Below are 11,522 nucleotides of genomic sequence, written 5' to 3' on the forward strand. Positions count from 1 at the left end.
TCTCTCGTTAAAATGCCGTTGTCTATCGATACAAGCCAGATTTTTTGCCCTCAGTGCCCCTTGAAACTGCCTTCAAGTTGAACCTGAAGCCTGACGTTCAGCAACCACTTCAACTGATCTCTCTGCGATGGTGCGCGAAAAGCTCGGAAATGGGGTACGTGGAGTTTAACGTCCCAAAGCAACACACGGGCTATATGGGGGAAGCTTCCTAGTAGGTCCCTTCGTTAATGAGTCAAACCACATTTTAACCAATTTTTGCGTCCCGAGCAAGTTTCTTAAAAATCTGGTGAAAACTGAATACACCCAAAAATAAGCCTTTTAGAAAACCTTGTTTCTGTGTGGACAAAGCTGAAGACATCGCAAGATAAGCAGCGTACATCTTCATCGGACATCCAGAGGCGTGTTTTCGGTGAAGGGATCGTTTTAAGATTCCCTTAGGTGTTTTTATTTGCGACGGTGCTTGATTTTAGGCAGAAATGAGAACCAAAAGTGCGGGTACTGACTAGGGGTCGTATCCTACAAGCTGTCCATTTTCCATTGTCCATTTCGCGCCCATTTTGTCCTGTGTAATTGGTCACTCAGATGAGCCCGCGGCTTTCTCAAGTGTCATTGGGAAGCGACCAGGACACTGGGTGGTCGGCGACCGGACCTGACCGATGACTGCCATTGGCTGCGATACACAGCCAATGACGAGGAGCATCGCGGCGCTCTGTCAACACCGACCCGACCAGTGGTTGTCACTGGCTCAACCAGTGACTGGGTCCGTGTTGACAGAGCGCCGTGATGCTCCTCGTCATTGGCTGCATAGCGGGCCCTGGTCCAGAGAGCACGGGCAGCAGCGGCGGCCAATGGCGTCCCGGAATAGGGACTGCCACCCAGCTCAATAACCAGCCCCCGCTCCCATTCCCAATTTAGTACAGTGCAGCAATAAATTATTTTTCCTCCTCCTTTCTGGCTCCGATATGCAGCTAATGTTGAGGTCCCATCGCCGAACACCCAATGGCCGGGTCGTTTCCGACACAAGCTTAAAAGCCGCGGGTATTTCTGAGTGACCAATGGCAGAAGACCAAACGAACGCAAATATGGGCAATATAACATAAACAGCTTATAGAATACGGCCCCAGGAGCCTCATTGGCATCCCTATCGCGTCAAATTCCTAAGGCGAAGCTTAAGTGCCCGTCCACTGTGAGAAACCTCCGTTTCCCCGGTGAAGTGGTAAGCAAGCCTAAACAATACCACTGTCTGCTTGGAATGCCGGAGACCGCCACAAGTAGTCGTTGCAGGGCACTGCGCTGTTGTGATACATGAAAGCACACATTCTCGTGCTTCTAAACAGACCACAGATCTTTTTATTAGTATGCACGTATTTGGTTCTTCCCTTCATAGGCACTGCATGATTAAAAATTAATAGCACTTCCAGCGAAAATTTAACGCTATGCGTGTGCATTTTGTTCTTTTTTATTACTTTCGCGACCGAGTTTTAGAGAGGAAATACTGCGTGTCAGCGACCTGAGTGTATTGCTTTCCAGTTTTGGAGGCCTCAGTCAGCATTTTTTGTTTCATTTCTGTGTAATCGTGACGCTTTCAAGTATCACTAATGAGAACGAATTGCGCTTATGGTTTGACTCCCGCAGTTGAACCTATAGGCAGCATGAATCGCCAAACGTTTGTGCTAACACTATTTTTTTTTCCTAGGAACAAAGGTAAAAAGCAAACATTTCCGGGACTCGCAGCTAGATTTTTTTTCTTCGGTGTCCAAGTGGCCGCGACAAGAAAGAAAGAAAAAAAGGTAGATAAATTTCGGGAAGCCGATCCCCTAGTGCGGGTATGTGCCATCTTTTGATAGGCTAACAACAACAGCAACAACAGTTGAAAGCAAGCGTTGCTCCTTATCGAGACGTCCTCCGAGGGTAAGTATACATTCGCTGGTGTCGAGTTCAGGTAACAATACATCGTGAACAAAGTGAAAGTTGAAGGAAGACAAGCCGTGTCCACACTATAAAGAAACGGTTTATAACGAAATAATGAATATAACGAAGGAATGACGATTCCGCTTGGAAGCTAGGTCAACACGGGCTATAACGAAGCTACGGCTATAACGAAGTAATCGCCGGGGGCCTTCACCTTCGTTATAACGAGATTCAACTGTATATATACACACACACTTTCTCATTCCCCCCGGACGACATAGGTTGACAGAGACCTTCATCTTAGTACCGAAGCGGTGGCCTAGTGGTTGGTTAGAGCGTCCGCCTGACATTCTAGAGGAGCCGGGTTCGATCCTCCAGAGCTGCCTCGGTTATCCACCGGTTTTTTTAATGGATACAAGATCCACCGGCCTGCAGGTTGCTCGGCTCTTTCGGGGTGAAATGCTTGGGCAAATTATCTTTTCATCCGCGCTGAAAAAACTTTGGGCTTTTAAGACACGAGTGTTAAATTGTAAGCCTATAACTCTCTCATTAGGCTCAAAGTTGATTACGCGGCTGTTGTCTGGGGCCCGTACACAGAAAAACAAAATATGTAGTGAACGGCAGAGAAGGGCAGTGCGATTATTTTACAATAAATTCAGGAGAACTGACTCGCCATCCGCTTTAATGACCGACAACCAAATAAAACCCTTTCATGTAAAATTGCTCGTTTAGTATTAGTGCCAAAGCACTACTCCAGACGTGCCAACCCCAAGTAAGAATCTTGTCATCTTGTCTTGTGCACGAAAGGTTGCTCGGAAAGAAAAGAATGCGTCGCACAATACCTACCGGTGGCTGCGATAGAAACAGCCACCTGTCAGTGCAGCTGCGCATCTGTTAACCGCGGCACCACTGCGCTCTTAGTGGCACGAGGACTCGCCGCGATCTATGAATGTTAAGTAGAGAATCACAAGTTGTGCATATCCGAGTATTAACCAGATTGAAGAGAAGTTTATTTACCACGGGCCTGAAAGGGACTGGCATCCCTCATAAAAAACAAAGGCACAGAACGGCGACTTATGTCGCCCAACCTAAACTAAAGACATGCTTTGGCGACTAGCGTCACCCTACCTGTGCAAAAAAATGCACGTTGGCATAAAATGCACAAATACATAATCCATGAATGTCCAAAAGAGTTCAAAAGATTGTCCATACGCGCGGGGGGAAGCACGCGGGCATTCACGCACAACACACCGCTCACAATCGCCGCACCCAAAGATCGCACGGCACACTCAGTATGACAGGAGCTGCACGGTGTCGCGGCCCCTGCTTGTGTTGATGAACCGGGTGCACCATCGGCGCAGGAATTCTTCCTCGTCGAGGGTGACCCAGTCTAAGCACGCCTGTTCGAACAGGCGCGCTCTCACCCTCAACAACAATGGGAACATGGCCCGCTGGGGTCCACCCTGCAAGGAAGCCGCGCCTCTCTGCCGCCACAAAACAAAGGCACCCACACACAGCAGAGCCGCACAAACGACTCACGTGGCTGGTGCAGGAGTTCAAGGTGACAAAAAACATACGCGACATGAGCCGCAAAACGTTCTAGCAACCACGCACTCAAACATGACATGCTGTAGGGTTTCAGTGTAGCCACACTGAGGACACCGTGAAGAAGGGGCGATGCCCCACGCTGCAACACGGACTCCCGTGGGCAGAACCCTCCAGCCTCGCAGCCAGCCGAAGTCGCGAACGTCTGGTGGAAGAGTGCTAGACGTCAAATCTCGCCACAGCACCCGCCTGCTCCGCTCGAGCTAAACCAACAAAAGCCCTTAAGGCGGAGCTTAAGTGCCCCCTGCTTTCGCACATGCACTCGGTTTAACCGCATTAGAACCTAGCCACTTTTTTCCTCCACTTACAAGCACGTAAATGGCAACGTTGTATTCACTATAGATCAGTTTGACGCCCCTCTCCAACGTTCAGATGAATTGCTCTAAAAGTTTTGGTCTGTGGCTTATAAATGTGGAGTTCAAGAGCATCCCGTTATGCTTGAATATGACGGTGATGGTGATGTATGCACACTGAATATCTTGTTGTTGTTGTTGCGACTGAAGGAAGGATGAAAAGGAAAATGCACGTGCCTGCCCACTGGCTCGAGCTGAGCCACAATCGCTGCCACGTGCAGACAGTGGGAGAGTTGAAAGAGATATAACTGAATATCTTGGCGTTCCACTTCATGCATTCTATTAAAGCGCACATTTCTGCACGGAGCGGGTTCCGGCCGTCGAGCGTTATACACAGACTTGTCTCGCATCGGCTTTCGGTTTTAGGCGAGTGCTGGCCCGTAACAAGCTCCGAGCAGCAAAATGTATTATGTACTGCATTTCCTCCACTGAACATTATAGCACATCCAATGATTTAATCGCAAATTTCGAAAGTTATTATGATAATCCAACATCGAGAGGATTCGGCACCGCAGGCTTTTCAGGCCTGTTTATTGCACCTCCATATATAAGACTGTTCGCAGCTGGTAGTGCCCCCTCCAAATGAAGAATGAACACCTGCTTTAGCACGGCTACTCGGTTACAGCTACGTTCAACCCCTGCCACTTTTTCTTCACTAACTCCTTAACGGAAAGTCTGGCACATATTCTTTAACTTATGTTACACCATCAACGACCGGAAGAATCCGTCAAAACAGACTTGTTCAGATACTCAAACTTTCCGCGTACAATAAATGAAAGAAATTTATTGCCTGGAGCTATTACAATCAATCATAATTTTCAAAAGTCTATGATCAGTGTTTTATAAAAAAAAAACGCTCAGCATATTTTCTAGGTACTTTATGTATCACTCTTCCGTGTCAACTGGTATACATCACCTTTCTTTATGATATCATGCACTAATTTTATGGCGTTATTGAAAATATGCTTTGTTATCTTCCTTTTCTGTGTGGACCATGCGAGGAGCGTGATATTACTTAAATAAAAAAAATTAAAAACCTCGATTAACCTTCTTTTTTCAACCCGGCAGAAGTAAAGGCGCGTTGATTCATCTCGAAGATTAACTACCGGGTACAGGATCAGAGAAAGGTTCGTCTCAAAATTTACTCCTCCCTAGCATCCGGCCGGACAGAAGCACATTCAGCTCTGAGATTTACCCTCCCACTGTACTGTGCCAGCACGCCAGCGCACAGGCTTGTGCAGCTGCACGGTGACGCACGCCGGAGCAGACTCATCTGTGCACACAGCTGCCACGAAGGAGAGCCGAGCCAAAAAGCAGCGTGAGCAGAATATTCCGTATCGGGAATGCTAATAAAGCTCTACGATCGCGCTCGGAAGGACGATGTGTCTGTCATTAATTCAGCCTTGCATCAATTCAACCCAAGGCACAGCTCTTTCTTCTTGCGTAGAGCACCAACTATACGCGAAGCAAAACGGACACGTGATTTTATGTAAGTCGACGCCGCAACACTCGCGATTTTAACGCGATAGCCTTAAAGGCCCCGATGCCCAGAAAATCGAGCGAAGTCGTTGTCGCTGTTGTGAACGAAAAATCACGAGCATGACTCTGGCAGGTGGTGCCCAGACAGCAACCTAGGAGGCAGGAGGCCACATAGGCCACGTGGCCTTGCGGCGCCATCACAAACTGCCCACCGTGGCAGGTGGCAGTTAATTTAAAGACTTGTCGTTCGGCAAGAGCAACCTGAGTCGCACAAGACCCACAGCTGGGAGCACCTGCCATCGCAGGGCATTGGAGCATCGCTTAACTGCTGCACCACTGCACCAGGAGGGGTATGAGGACTCCCAGGAATGTAGAGAGGGACCTTCTGTATACATATGGGAATTAACCCATTGCGCTATCGCGTCATACACTTAAGGCGGAGCTTAAGTGGCCCCTCCATTTTGTCTTTTTGAGCGAGCGGCATGACTTACCGAAGTCTGCCGCAACCGAACTGAAGCAAAAAAGTATCATAAACCACCTACGAGCACATACCACCACCTACCCTCCACCCACAGCTTACCGCGGCCGCCAATTCACACGCGCAAATGCTTCCATCTGCACATGTGCACTAGTGGCCGCGTTAAAGGGACACAGTATATACACTACGCTGAAGCTATTATTTACAGTATACGTTATATTTTACACTTGCAGTATTATTAGTTTCTGTTTTACATCCGTTATATTATCTTGCAGTTACAGTATTATTGTTTTTATTTGTATTATTTTATGTTCGTTATATTAGAGTTGCAGTATTATATTTTAACTGTGTTATTTTACATTAGTTTTATTATCTTACAGTTTCAGTTTATTGCTTTTTATTTATTTTTGACAGTTGTGTTTTGAATTGTTCCGTTTCCGTAGTGGAGTCCTACGGAAGCCTTCATACGCGTACCTGTTTAGTACACGGGCGTTTTCGTACCCATTCTCCAACCTGGATGAGTCTCCGAGGCCGGATTACAAGCCCGTGCACCCGCCCAACGCAGTCGCGTAACGCCTTAGCCACTGCGCTACCTCGAATAGTAATGACATTTAGTCTAAGGGCACCTTTCATGTCTGTAAGGTCCAGTGATAAGCTCCTATAAGCTCGCTGAAAGGCATGGCAGTCAGGCGTGGCAACCACGTAGCCAAGGGGCGGGGTGCAAATATAGGAGCCCCAAAACAACCCTCCCCCCCCCCCCCCCCCCACCCCCGCATCCCCAATCACTTCTTAGCTACCCCTTACTCTCGTTCATTTTGCTAGATTACCTTGGCATCACTGAAAAAAAAAATTCGCAGGACGGTTAAGACTATGTAATGCGACATTCAGCGATAGCTGTGTAGGCATTTAGTTTTGGCAGGCGGCTGTTCCAAACAGAGCCACCCGTAGGCTTATACGACCTAGCTTGGCCATGACATAAGCTGACATCAGACGACGAGACACAAACAGACGCACAACATTAATAACGGCCTTAACAGATTCTACGTGGTGCCATGCGGGATGATATCACACTCGGGTTGCCATGGTAACCACGGTAACGTACCCACCGGTTACGCCGATGGCGACGCGCAAGCCAGGGACGGGCGCCTATAACAGCTATCGCTGTAAAAAAATTAACATTCTATTACGATAGTCGGTAACGCGAAAGTTGAACGCAGCTCTTCATACGCCACCTGCCACCGCTGGCAGGTGGCGTGTTACGTTGTTGGCCACTCTCCGGGATCTCACCGTGGCGACCACCTTCCGGTGGTCCATTCCTCCGCCCTCACCGTGGCAGGTAGCCTTTCGCTCTGCTACCACCTGCCACGGTTGTCAGGTGGCGTGTGACGCCGACAACGCAGACAACTCCGACGACGACGGCTATGACGCAGAATCCACAAATGGGCGCTTAAGAGCTGCGCCCTAAAAACATGTTGCAGCCGCACCATGCCGCGACTAAGCGTAAGGATTTTATAGTAAAATTAAGCTTACAGGACGAAATTGAAATTTATGATGGACGTGGCGTGGATTGATGAGGTTGTTTAGTACAAAGCCTGGATGAGGCTTGAGAAGCAAAAAAATTTCAATTTACCTTATAGCTAAAAGAAGGGATGGCAAGATTTTTCCCGAGTATTCTTTTTTTTTTTCGCTTTTCCATACCATCATCAAGGTTTTCGGTAATGCCTTCGCTATAAATGGGCACATAAAAATAAACAGATCAGCACATGCAGTCATTTCACCCGGTGCTCTGTAACAAACTCACATGAAGCAATGCACTTACTCTTGTCTGAGAAAACCCGCCGTATATAGCGGCTTGAAGGGCTCTATGTCTTGCGGCACTGGACTTCAGCAGCCAGGTTTACGTGCCACTAAAATCGCGGAGCGCTGCAGCCATCCGTGGAGCCTGAGATAGCGTCAGAAAATCTGGGATGCATTTGCGAGCCTCTTTGCGCGTTAGGCATACACACTCTAAACACAAATACGCCAATATTGGAGTAAAAATAGACTAAGCTCCCCTTTACTTACTCCCTTTTTACCGCTTTCTGTTTAGAGTGTCGCAGTTCGTTACCGTGCAGCTCACGGGAGCGCGTGCCTGTCTTGATCCGTCGAATGACTAACCACCAAATGTGAACCTGGTGTAAAAAGAGGTGTGTGCGATTACCTCCTTACACTACGTGCCGTCTTCCTAAAGTGAAAAATTGCTGGCGGTATTCCCCCACGCTGTTTCTTTATTTTTAGACTATCGTATTTAGACTCACAAGCCCCTCGTTTCAGCTATTCCTCTCAGTCCGTTTCATCCATGCCGTACGAAGGAAGTTCTTCGTGACTGCTACGTCGTTGGCACGGGCGCATCTCGTCTCCAGTCCGCAGTTTACCTTAGCGATGACCGGCCATCGATACCCGGGACAAGCTGGAGAATACCAGCGAGGGGAAAAGAAGGACGCGCACTTTGCACTTGTTTTCCAGGAGGGGGACAGCCCTCGCGGGACGACTTATAAAACGTCGCCGCTGCCGCTGGAGATAGCAGGGGAGAGGTGGCTATCTGGGACGAGTTCCGTGTGCCCACACGAGCCGCGCTCTTAAACCCCGGTCCCCTTATCGGAATGCTCATTTGCTTTGCGCCCGCAGCTTCGACGGAGAAGGGGGCATCTATAGCGCAAGATCCAGGTGCGCTATCGGCTTGAGTGCTCGCGCCATGACGGCCTAACGGAATCGGCTTCACGAATGATACCACCACTTCTACAGAAAACGGTCTTAAGGCGTGATTTAATACCTCTGTTGGCTTTAATTGCCGTTCATCCAACCGGTGCTCGACTTGAATGGCAGCTGGGCGGTGTTACATGGCAGCGTCAACTGCCATTCAGACTTTTCCAACAACACGTCAGTCCCAAGCTGGACGAGTCAACGAACAGAATGGCGGCAGATGGCCCCAATGTACTGACCGACTAGGCGACATTTCCCGCAGCCGCATGCCGTTAATCGCACGAGACTGCTCCCCAGGCTAGTGCGGACACAAACTCAAAACTTTCTCTAAAGAAATGCGCATAACCACGCGAGCAATCGAAGCGGCATCCTAAATGCTACGTCAAGGAACTTGTACCAAACATGCCTCAACTAGGTGTTCTTGGCTCTGTTCAGTATTAAGTAGCGGCGAACGCTGTTTAAACAGCTTGTGCACACATAGCCATTTGATACAATGCTGAAGTACAACGATATTCTCATTTATTAATCGGCCACATGCGTCGTGATCGCACGATAAAAAGGTCGAACTGAGTTATGCGGAAAGCGCCATGGTAATCAACGACTCAGGTTTAAGTCATGAAATTAAGATATGGCGCAGAAACGACCGTTTCAACAAGAGCCTTTCTTATTTATTTGCAAGTACAAAAATTTCATGAATAATTCAGTTGCTGAGAGCTGAAGCGATCGAAATCACGAAGTTCAATGCCCAGGAGTCAACGCTAATAACGGTACAGTATCTCTTCACTTAGTACTAGTGGAGCGAAAATGAGAGATGAAGTCAGGTTCGGCACCTTTATGCCAGGCCTGAGTTCCGAGATACTCGCGCGTATGAAAAGGAGCAGTCAACCCAACACAAGACCCGCGCCGCACAAACAGTGCCCTACAGCAGGAAGAAACTCGAAAACGAAGCTGCAAATACTCCTCAACGGAAGCCCTTGAACCACTGGCATTGACCTACAGTCATGACGTCACGGTCAACCACCTTGCACCTGCTAGCGGCCACGACAGGTGCAACGTGGCTGACGGCGCCGTATTGATAATAGCTGGATGCCATTGGTTGGAGAGCTTCCTTGGAGAGTTTTATTCGGCCAGAGTAGCGCTTTTTTTTTTCCCGCCAATGAACTTATTTATCGAGAAGGGGCCACATCATGATGAGGGCAGATAACTTACGCACCAAAACAGGTGTCCCAGTCATATATGCGGCTATTGTCTCTTTTTTTGGCCATTACAGAGCGCGTCGACTTACATTTCATACCCACACCCCTTGTCTCTTTCTCAATGGTTCTTTGAGCGCCGGATACAAAAAAAAAGGGGGCCCATTGAGAGCTCGGCAAGGACTGTATCCAAACTGAGCCTAATTGACCTCTTTTTTTTTTTCGATATACAACGCACGCGAAGCACCCCAGTCATTTTGGGCGAGACTCTCCTGGTATTTTTTTTGTGCATTTCATTCCGATGCGAGCGCTCTGTTCCTGAGAGCGCTATTCTTTTCCTTTCAGGGGTGCTGTGCCCTTTCGTATTATTTGCCAGCTGCTGTGCAAGCAAGACGTCAGCAAAGAGCTTGTTTCTGACTTTGTTGTTCTAGCCACTTTGAGAGCGTTATTCCGCAGGAGCTTTCAACGTTAATGTAGCATCGGGTGCAGGTGGGCAGGTGAGGCTAAGAAGCTTGCGCCGATAGGTTGAGGGATATTGAGGAGAGGAGTGGCCTGGAAATTTCTTGAAAGCGCTTTCTTGAAAGCTTGAAAGCTTTAAAAGAGAGAGAGGTTTATATTTATATGAACGCCTTAGGGATCAATATTTGGCCTGCTACTCTGTCTTCACTCATCGACAATGGACTTATGAACGGACACCAACATTTGAAGCAATGATTATGGTCGAAAAGTGGGCGCACTCTATGGCTCGCGATTTTTGCGCAGGTCATTTGGGGAAAGGTTTAAGATCCATCGACAGCAAGAGAAGGTGCGTGGCTCCAATGAAGGAACAGGAGGTTGAAAAGTGGCAGAGAGCCGACGGCTCAGACTGAGTATGACGGACCGAGAGGTAAACACAGTTAATTGCAAACTCTCAGCGATACTAATCACAACGGTGAGCGTGGTACGTGTGGCTGTAATCACTGCTATATTAACGCTGTGCTTGAAATGTCATTTTATTGTTCATATCATACCTATCAAAACAAGTCTACGGATTCTAATGTCATTACAGTGTTCAGATCATAGCCATTAAGCTACATTGTCACTATTTTCAATCCTTGTGTCTAAGAACTCCCGCTGTTTGTGCGGTAAGGGTATTTTTCAACTAGCAGAACTTTCTTGTTAACTATCTGAGATAGTGCCTGCCAAAGATTGGATGCACAGCCTCAAAATTTCGCTAGAAAACTTTGCATGCATGTCACCCATCCACCACTACCACTTGTGGCACCCTTCACGGCTGGCTACGCAAGGTCGAGGCCATTCTATCCGGTACAAGGTGGGTGTGCATTGCATGTTGTTGTTGCCCCAATTAAGCTCCTTGCGAAGTGCTGATTGAAGCTTGAGATCACAATTCGCGAGTCTGGTCTTGCCGGTTTACTTTACCATTTTAACGCGATAGCGTTAAAGGCTCCGTGTCGTAGAAAAGCCGGCGGTGGTGTCGGTGTTGTTGGTAGCGAGCGAAAAATTCACAAACAATCCCCAGAAGAGCAACCTGAGGGGCAAAGAGTATGGTGGGTCTGTAAAAGGATTGAAAAATAAAGTGTCCCGGCCCGTGCCACTATAGGTATAAGAGGATTAAGCTAGGGGGCAGGTTGATCGCCTAGGTCACGAGATCTTTTGACGTCATCACAACCTGCCTGCCCACCGGATAGTGCGAAAACTGCCCACTGTGGCAGGTGGCAGTTCAATTATTGATTGGTCGCTAGAGGCTGCTCGGGAAGAACA

The sequence above is a fragment of the Amblyomma americanum genome, chromosome 6 (genome assembly GCF_052857255.1).
Source record: "Amblyomma americanum isolate KBUSLIRL-KWMA chromosome 6, ASM5285725v1, whole genome shotgun sequence".
Taxonomy (NCBI): domain Eukaryota; kingdom Metazoa; phylum Arthropoda; class Arachnida; order Ixodida; family Ixodidae; genus Amblyomma; species Amblyomma americanum.